The sequence below is a fragment of the Neofelis nebulosa genome, chromosome 7 (assembly GCF_028018385.1).
Source record: "Neofelis nebulosa isolate mNeoNeb1 chromosome 7, mNeoNeb1.pri, whole genome shotgun sequence".
Lineage (NCBI taxonomy): Eukaryota > Metazoa > Chordata > Mammalia > Carnivora > Felidae > Neofelis > Neofelis nebulosa.
Genome location: NC_080788.1, coordinates 2,679,302 through 2,689,214, shown reverse-complemented (window position 1 = coordinate 2,689,214; position 9,913 = coordinate 2,679,302). Strand labels below are relative to the sequence as shown.

The following is a 9,913-nucleotide window of genomic DNA, read 5'->3' as shown; positions in this document are numbered from 1 at the left end:
AAAGTTAACAGATGGTCAACTGCTCGATTCAAACGCTCGGCGGCATCGAGACGGGCAACGGGTCTCGGTGTAAGATAGAACGCGTTCATGTTTCCCGCCTTGAGATACCAGGAGCTGGGGGAGAGCCAGAGAAGGACAAGGCGAACAAGAAAGTATAGGAAAAGACCTCCAGCCCAGAGGGAACAGGCATCATGAGTTAGCATAATCTCAGAGGTCAGTTGTCCTTCTTTTTCAGTTTGTCTTTCTTTTCTTTCAAGGGAAGAATCGGAGGTCAGCCAGCCCTGCCCTTCAGTTGTCCGAGCAGGACAACATCCGTCTGTGCTCTGAGAACTTGCTCCCTCCCACCCGCACCATGTGGAGAGCCCCCATTCTATGATCCAGAACACCTTTCAGCTGTTCCAGACACATAGGAGGGAGCCCGGGACTCCTATGGGCCAGCAGAGTCGTGAAGAAGTCAGCTGGCTACAACTTTGGGCCATCACACCGCCAACTCAGGTTCAGTAATTCACTACAGTGTCTCATGGAACTCGAGAAAACAACATGCTTACAACTGTAGGTTTATTACATCAAAAGGATACAAGTCAGAACCAGTCAAGGGTGGGAGAGAGACACAGAGAGCGAGGTCCTAGAGGGTCCCAGCACACAGCCTCGGCCGTCCTCTCTCCCTGGAGTCAGGATGTGTGACATTATGTAATATATCACCAACCAGGAAAGCTCACCCCAGCTTTGGTGTCCGGAGTGTATATTGAAGTTTTATCACGTAGGCATGAACGGTTGAATCGTGAGCCATGGGATCGAGCCCCACCTCCAGCCCCCATGCCCTGTCTCTTCCCTGGAGATTGGGCTGATATGTCCTGGCTCAAAGCCCCAACACTGTAATGCTGGGGCTGGTTTTTTTGGCCTGGAGGACCCCCATCTGAGTTATTCTTAGAAAAAATTGTCAAATGTGGGCCCAGGGGCTCACCATGAGGAACAAAGACACTCCTGGCATACAGAAAATTCCAAGCTTTTCCAGGCTACCTCCCAGGACTTGGGGACAAAGGTGAGCCCTCTTCCTTATTACCTACCAATTAAAATAACAAGGAGAGTGACAACAATTCGTTGTTGGAGGGGTGAAGTTCCACCTTCACGAGAGTGAAGAGTTGGTAGATCGGAGGAGGGTGTGGCCATCACAGGGCCCAGGAATGGGGCTGGGGAACAGGTGCTTCGTGCATAACAAACCCTCAAGGTGTGAAAGAACAATGGAGAAAATGCTGCTTTCTGGCTTAAGGAACTGGAATCCTTGGACTTTGCAAAAGCTGTCATCTACCATTTTCCTGGTGGCCTCCTGGCCCTGGGATCTCTGGAGGGCGCCCCTCGCTGGGCTAGCCGTCACTGACCTCAATGTCCAAACATAGGTTAGAACACCTCTGTGAGTCCATCCGGGCAGGGTGAGAAAGTTCCTGTTCCTACCGTGTCAAGAGTGAAGGTGACGGGGAGGATGCTTCCTCCCCCTGCATTTTGTCACGAGCTAGGTCAAAGAAAGAAATTGCTTTTATTCTATTACCAGACAAAACCCGTAAAGAACAAAGGAGGACATTCACTTATGCTTTGTTTCAACTCTTCTCTTGAGAGGGGTCAATTTCTACATGCTGTGGAATTAAAGACTAGGTTGGAGATACCATTCTGAAGGACCAGCCCCCTGTTCCAAACCACGGAAGCATTTCGTTGCTCACGCAGACAAATCTCTGACTGGCCCACGTAACTAGCCCTCCCAATATGCCTGGTCACAGCCCCACGGTTGTGGGGAGATCTTGGCTGGAGACTAGGTCTCCTGAGACACAGAGACGAGGGAGGTTATATTGAAAGGGCTGCCCTGGCCTGGAGAGCCAATGGGTTACTCACTGGGAAATCGGCACGCTGATAGAAATTTATAAAAGCTCCGTTCCCAAAGGAGCTCGGTTTGTGTTGACTGGTCACGTCCATTTGAAATGGCTTTGCCGTGATCCCTGTTCTCCAGGAGGTGAGGCTATCACTAGAGCCAGGCCGAGCTGTGATTGATGGTTCATTCTTTCTGTTCTCGGTAAGACCCAGGCGGAGGGCTGAGGGTTGCCCTGGGGAGACACTGGGCGAGACTTCCACATTTATCTGCATCAGGGCCGGCAGACACAGTAACTGCATTTGCTCCATTTCCTATACAATTTATAGGACGATCATTAAGCAGCAGGAAAGGACAGAGGTCAGAATATGTGAGAACGTCAGTGAAAGTTCTCGGCTGGCCGGTGGGATCAAAAGGAATCAGAAAGGTCCGCCGCAAGGACTTACGCAACGGCGTGAAACAAGGCCGTAAACCCCTCCGTGATTCGTCAGCCTTTGAGCCAATATTCTTCAGGAGATTTTGTTACAAAACCGAGACCATCAAGCCCGTCAATAAAGACTGCCTAATCACACTGTCGCCACGTGGTATGTATTATACGTTTAAGTCTCAGCCTCACAGGAGTCCGCATCGAAGAGGTTCCGTCCAGCACGATCAAGATGGAGTCCGCATCGAAGAGGTTCCGTCCAGCACGATCAAGATGGAGTCCGCATCGAAGAGGTTCCGTCCAGCACGATCAAGATGAATGTCTGGCCCGTATCAGACGCTGATGCGTTTCCAGTGACGTTCCAGGAAGCTCTCCTCCGTGCTGACTTAGAGACCCTGCTTCCTTCCTTCCTTCTTGTGGCCCTACCATCTCAACCCGTGACCCCCACGGTCATGGCCGAAGGGGACAAGGTATGCGGATGGGTTGTACCAACTGGTGAATGTCTTGCTCTGCGCAGGACACATGTTACTTAACCGGGCACGGGACCTGGCCTCACCGTAAAGGTGCTAGAAAATATTGTTTTCCCCACGTATCCAGGAAAACCAGATATGAGTGAGCCTGGTTGTCCCCTTCTTATTGTCTGACGTTATTGTCAAGGTTATAATGGAGACACTCTGCGTAGTTAGTAGTGTAAATAGCACACACGAGGTGGTCGGTAAGTGCTAGCTTTTGTCTTTATTAATTATTCCGTGTCACCGGAGTAAGTGTGTAGTTTGAGCAAAGGAAATGGCATACGGGTAGAAGAAGCAGGAGACAATACTTTTTAGATGGATGGAAAGATTGCGAAGGTAGAACAGAGCTCTCACATACCCCACACCCGGTTTCCCCTCTTGTCAATATCCTTCACCCGTATGGCTCATCTGTCACGATTAATGAACCAATGCTGATACCTTATTATTAATGAAAGTCCACAATTATTCAGACCTTCACAGTTTTCACCTAACAACCTTTTTCGGCTCAAGGATCTCATCCAGGATCCCCCATTACATTTCGTCATTATTTCCTTTTAGACGCCTCTTGGCCGTGCCCATTTTTCAGACATTCCTTGTTTTTTTACGATTTTTGACAGTATCGAGGACAGTTCGGGTCAGGTATGTGGTAGAATGGACCCTCAGCCAGGGTCTGTCTCGTGTTTTCTCGTGATTACTCCGGGGTAATGAGTTTGGGGAGAAAGACTGCAGGACTTCAGTGAGGTGTCTCTTCAGATATTTTACCTATTTTTTAATTGGGTTGTTTGTACCCTCACTATTGATTTGTAATAGCTTTCTGTGCATTTTGGACACACTTCCTTTATCACATGTGTGTTTTGCAAATATCGTCTCCCATCTGTGGCTTGTCTTTTCCTTCTCTTAACAGCGTCCTCCGCAGAGCAGAAGTTTTTATTTTAATAAAGTCTAACTTATCAACTGTTTTCATTCATGGATCCTACTTCCAGTGTTGTATCTAAAAACTCATCATCAAACCCCAGATCGTGTACACTTTCTCCTTTGTTTTCTTCTAGAATTTTATACTATTGCGTTTCACTTCCGCGTCTATAATCCCTTCTGAGTCAACTTTTGTGAGTGCACTTTCCGGTCTATAATCCCTTCTGAGTTAACTTTTGTGAACGCTATACAATGTGTTTCTACATTTATTTATTTTTTTTAACATACGAACATCCAATCCTTCCAGCACCTTCTGTTGAAAGACTTCTTTCTCCAGTGACTTGCCTCTGTTCTGTTCAAAAATCAGCTGGCTCTCTCTGTGGGGGTCTATTTCTGGACTCTCCTGTCCCATCAACGTGTATGCCTGTCCCTTCGCCAATACCGTGCTCTCTTGATTACCGTAGCTTTATAGTAAGTCTTGAAGCTGGGTGGGTCCTCCCATTTTGTTCTTCGATGTTATCTTGGTTACTCGAGTTCTTGTGCGTTTCTCTATAAACTTTAGGGTGAGCTTATTGATGTATACTAAATAGGTTGTTAGCTTTTTGCCTGAGATTTTGTTGAATCCGCAGGCCAATTGGGTATAAGAATTGACAGCTTCATAATATTGAGTCTTCCAATCTATGAGTGTGAAATATCTCTCCACTCATTTAGAGTTTTATTAAGGGTTTACGTTTTTTGCATACAGATCATGTCCATATTTTGATAGACGTGTACCTAAATATTCCATTATTTGGTGCTATTGTTAATGGCATTATTTCTTTAATTTCAAACTCCAAATGTCCATGGCTAGTATGCAAAAAAAAAAAAAAAAATTTGAGTTTCTATCATGATCTTGTGTTTTGCAACCTTGCTATACTCATTTATTAGTTCTTTGGCTCTAGAAAATAAAAATCATACGCATGGGTAGAAATTTCAGAACAGGGGCGCCTGGGTGGCTCAGTCGGTTAAGCGTCCGACTTCGGCTCAGGTCATGATCTCACGGCCCGTGGGTTCGAGCCCCGTGTCAGGCTCTGTGCTGACAGCTCAGAGCCTGGAGCCTGTTTCAGATTCTGTGTCTCCCTCTTTCTCTGACCCTCCCCTGTTCATGCTCTCTCTCTGTCTCAAAAATAAATAAATGTTAAAAAAAATTAAAAAAAAAAAAAAGAAATTTCAGAACAATAGTTTCAGATCCATATAAAGAAGACGACCCATTAATGGTGGGGACAATCCAAGAATAAGTGGACTACTTCAGGAGAGAATAATCTTTTAGCTTCTGGCTGAAGGTGTTCAGGCGGGAGCCACACGGTCATGTAGGGGTGTGAATGTGCTGATATTCAAATACCATTAGAGGAATTGAAGTAAAGAGCGCTGCGATCCCTTCTGGCTGGAAGATTCTCTGAACCTACTGGGAGGACTAGAGGAGCGAGGAGAGAAAGGAAGGGTGTGTTTACTAAATGTGAGATCACTTCCGGGTATCCGCATGTAGATGGATAAGCCACGGGAAGGGGAGCGCGTATGTTTAATATCAAGGAAACTCAAACTCTTCTAACTCTCTCATTCCATCGCAACTTCAAAACCAACCTCTGGAAGAAGCCAAAGACTTTGCCCTTCTTCCCCTCTCCCCATTGTGACAATAGCACCTAGAGATGCCTCATCAAGGGGCCTATGTCTAGAGCAACTCTCCTGCGATTCCGGGAAACTTCCAAATAGGTGAGGTGGGGAAGGGAGGGGTGGTTGGTAGCACTGGGGTGCTAGGGTGGATGGACGGAGCAAGTGCAGCCGTGGAGAGAAACGAGGCCGTTGGAGGAAGAGAAGCGAAGGGAGGAGACAGGGAGACATGGGCTCCGCCAGAGAGACGCACGCAGAGGAGGACGATGAGGGCTCCTCTGTGGTTGTAGGGGCCTCTCGGGAAGCATGACAGACGCAGATGAGCAAGCAGAAGGGAAGAGAATCTTCTCAAGTGGGGAGTGAGGTGGCAGCGAAGAGGCAGGTGGTTTGGAATGACGTTCCACCTGCATAGACGGAGGAGACAGATGATGAGGCTCAGAGGGGACAGATGTCACAAGTCCTTGAATGGCAGACTGAAAAATAGAATGAGGAATGGGGGGGGGGGGGGGTCGGGGACGTTTTCTCGGGAGCGTGGCAAGACAATACAGTCTCATGGGTCATAGTGGACCAGAGCGGTGACATAGACCGACACAAGGGTCTCCGAAGACCCCAATACCGGATGGCTGGGATGGTGTCCCATTCACCCTTGTGTCCCCAGGGACCAGCCAAGGGGCTGGCACGTTGTGGATGTCATAAGTCCTGATCGGTGGATGAATTATCAGAGGCATGAGGCTGTGCTTAATTGATGAGTGAGTGGAGCTTAGTAGCTTCCCTTGGCCTTTATCCAGCGCATCTGTGGGTCCCGGGGACGCACTGGGATGGAAGCTTATTGGGTTCTGCGGGTCGCCAGGGCCTATGCCTTGGGTTCCTGTCCCTTGCATCTGTGTCTTCTCTGGGGCTGGGGCTTAAACATCCACACCCTCGTGACCACTGGCCTCATATTTAACAACCGTGCCCTGCAGGTGAGGCCGGAAAATAAATGAACAGACTGATGGGGCCGTGCTTCCGGGCCTGAGTGACTGGAGTGGTGGCTCCCACCGGTCCCCAGAGGCCATGATAGCTTTTGGTCTCGAATGGCTGACCCGTGCCCCTCACCCAGCCTCCACCGTGCTTTCGGAATAGCGATTTACCTTCCGGGGCCCAGACCAGGCAACGTTCCCTTCCTCTCCTCTACCCTTCCATAGCTCCAAGCATCCACGTAGCTGAAGGGGTTCAGGACCCGTCACTCCGAAATATGCCACTCTGGGCTTACGGATTGTTTTTGAATTACAGTTACTTGAGAAACAGCAGGTGCAGGAAGGACACTTTGCACCCCCTTTGGCCCCAGATAAGACAACGAACCATGTCACTTCTTCAGCATTTACCGCCCATAGCCCAAAGCCCTTTGTCTTATCAATTCTTCACAAATTTACTTTTGGTTTTTGTTTAAAAACGGATTTGTTTAATGACAGATGAGCAAACACATGAGGGGCACCTGGGTGGCTCAGTCGGTTAAGCGTCCGACTTCCACTCGGGTCACGATCTCACAGTCGGTGAGTTCGAGACCCGCGTCGGGCTCTGTGCCGACAGCTCGGAGCCTGGAGCCGGTTTCAGATTCTGTGTCTCCCTCTCTCTCTGCCCCTCCCCCGCTCATCCTCTCTTTTCTCCCTCTCTAAAAAAATAAATAAACATTAAAAATAATTTTTAAAAAAACAACACATGAATGGATGTGCTAATTCATTCCATACCATTCTGGCACATTTGCTCATACTCCCTGGCCCTGCCCTGACAGCTCATCCCGGGATAGGTCAAGTTGGGAATTCTACTCCGGGAATTCTACATTATGTTGGCTTGGAGGGGACAGAGCAGAAAGGCTATGGACAGCAGGAGAGGAATAGAAAGGTTTTAAATGAGGATGGCCAAAGGTTTCTGCCAGGAGAGAGGAAGAACAGGAAAGGGTCAGCACAGCTTTCAGAATAAATGATCCCAGATTTTAGCCAGCAAAACGTGGTTCGTGTTATCCCCACATCTCTGCCGATGGCCTTCTCCACGTCACAGCCATTTGGAGATCATTTGAAGCCCATTCCGTAATTGTTCTTGTGCTAAGCTTCCTTTATGCAGAAAAACGATAATGCAGTTAGGATGCTCTCAAAAGTCCTGGGGGAAATTAATTTGTTTACAGGATTGTGTTTCATCGTGTGGCGAAACCAACAAGGAACGACCGGCCCTGTCTGAAGGGCCGAGTGGAGCCACCAGGCAGGCGACGTTTGCAGGGTCCGTCTTCAACCACGGCCGCCCAGACACGTCATTCTTTGGAGCGCTGGGTGTCGTCGTCAAATCCTCCCACGGTGCTGTTCTCGGTCACACGCGCTCGGCTCTCCGTTCCGGAGTCTGTTAGCCTTCCCGGGCCCGATGCGTGCCGCACGGACAGACACCCTTCGGCAATCAGTCCCTGCCGTTTCCCTGTCCACGTCCTCGTGAAGCTTTTCTCTCTGCTTTGCAACCGCCCAGGTGGTTTCCTGACGCTGGGCGTTATTCCTACTCCCTGCGCCTTGCTCTGGAAGGGAATCGGGACAGCGTTCAAGCGGATGGCACAGGGGGCACCGAGGTGAGATACAAGCTCACGTCAGCGAGAGGCCTTGTATCCTGTGAGAGCGCACCCAACAGGAAAAATCTCCAAGGGACGGCACCTAATGGCACCTCTGTCTCCTCGGTCACGTAGTCCGCATTATCACAGTTTCCAAATTAGCAGTGTAGAAACGTAATAAGACGCTATCATAATCAGCGACGGTTTGTCTTCCTTTTTTAACCCCGGGAAAAGTACCGTTTAACGAATTTCTTCTCTCCTGCAGTTGGGCTGGGCCCGCACGTTCAATTCCACGGCACCGCCCGGTTCAACGATCAGCCTGCTTCCCCGTGAGCTCTGGGAAGGAATCCCTGGATCTCTGGGCCTTGGCAGGCTTCTTCCCCCACCCACAGCCGACTGCGGTGAATGCACACAGTTAGATGCCGTACGGGCGATCGGCCACTGCTCAAGCTTGTTGTGGCTCCTCAGGAAGAAGGAAGGCATTTTTGAAGTTCTATTTGTATTTGCGGCAATGTTACAGAGCACACAGAGCGTGTCTATCGTGCAGTTAAGAAATAGCCTTGCAAAAAAAAAGAAAAAGAAATAGCCTTGCAGTATACCTCCTTTGCAAATTCTTTACACGAATCAGGTCAGTTATCATGAAATGAACAGTTCTGAAACCACTCTAATCACACTTTGATGCTGAAGTTACGATAAGGTTAATGATCGCGGTACTAAGGGTCATGACACTTGTTCGTACAGAATCGCTAAGCTCGAACCATTCCAGCCACACTTTCACAGTGAGATTTAAGTCACAAGACGATTTGGAGCCCCTGGCGGGGAGAGGTGGGGGGGCTGCTCGGTCGATTAAGGTCGATTAAGGTCGACCTCAGCTCAGGTCATGATCTCACGGATCGAGAGTTCCAGCCCCGCGTCAGGCTCTGTGCTCACAGCTCAGAAGCTGGAGCCTGCTTCAGATTCTGTGTCTCCCTTTCTCTGTCCCCCGCCCCTGCTCATTCTCTCTCTCTCTCTCTCTCTCTCTCCGTCTCTCAAAAATAGGGGCGCCTGGGTGGCTCAGTCCGTTAAGCGTCTGACTTCAGCTCAGGTCGTGATTTCACGGTTTATGAGTTCAGGCCCCGCCTCGGGCTCTGTGCTGACAGTTCAGAGCCTGGAACCTGCTTCGGATTCCGTGTCTCCCTCTCTCTCTGCCCCTCCCCCACTGGCACTCTGTCTCTTTCTCTCTCAAAAATAAATAAACATTAAAAAAAAATTTTAAAAAGAAAAGGTTTCACGTGTGAATACCGTTTCTGGGCACACATGGGCAAATGTGAACTCTCCTCATTGAAAAATCAACAGAGATGGGGGTGGGCCCACGAAAATATGCTTTACCCTCACAGAAGAAGACAGAACACTAAAAGAAAAGAAGCGGGAAGAGGAGGGCTTGTCCATTTTTAAGTCTGGAAATGTCAAGGGAGAAACTGCTTTGCATTTTCAGAAAGAAGATTGTTAAAGGTCGTTATAAAGCAAGAAACGATGGGTCAAAACAAGATGAAAAGGACCGTCAGTGAAATTGAAGGGCGGGGGGAGGGAAATGAAGATAATTTTCTTTAAAGAGAGGATTTAAAAAGATCACCCATGGACCGAAGCAGGAACACGGCCAACCTGGCGGTTGGGCAGTAGGTCCACATACGACGAAGACATTGTGTCCCACACCTGCTGTGCTCTGTTCGCTCAGCCTGGGGCTTGCGTCCGTTGACTGATGCACAGTGACTCTGCAGGGGTGTGGGGGAACTGCTCGCAGGAGGCTGTCCCACCCCCAGAGACAGCTCTCCTGGACTTTCTCCAAGTCCCCGAATATCCGGGTAAATACAATCTAAAAATCATTAGAGGAGAAACCGCAGCCAACGATTAAGTGGCTGCTTGACAAGGAATTTATCCCAGCCTTGGAGAAAGTTCGATTTCCTTTTCCAGGTCCGAGGGTGGTGGATGCGTTTCGATGCGGTCCTGTGCAAAAA

General features: G+C 49.0%; 1 long non-coding RNA gene across 1 annotated transcript; it reads left to right on the top strand.

Annotated features, from left to right (window-relative positions):
* The first annotated feature begins 1,242 nt into the window (after positions 1-1,242).
* Positions 1,243-8,680, top strand: LOC131515930 (uncharacterized). Its single transcript, XR_009263748.1, has 3 exons — positions 1,243-2,493; positions 2,576-2,752; positions 6,626-8,680. It is a non-coding gene; the product is annotated as an uncharacterized LOC131515930 (long non-coding RNA).
* Positions 8,681-9,913: the final 1,233 nt, after the last annotated feature.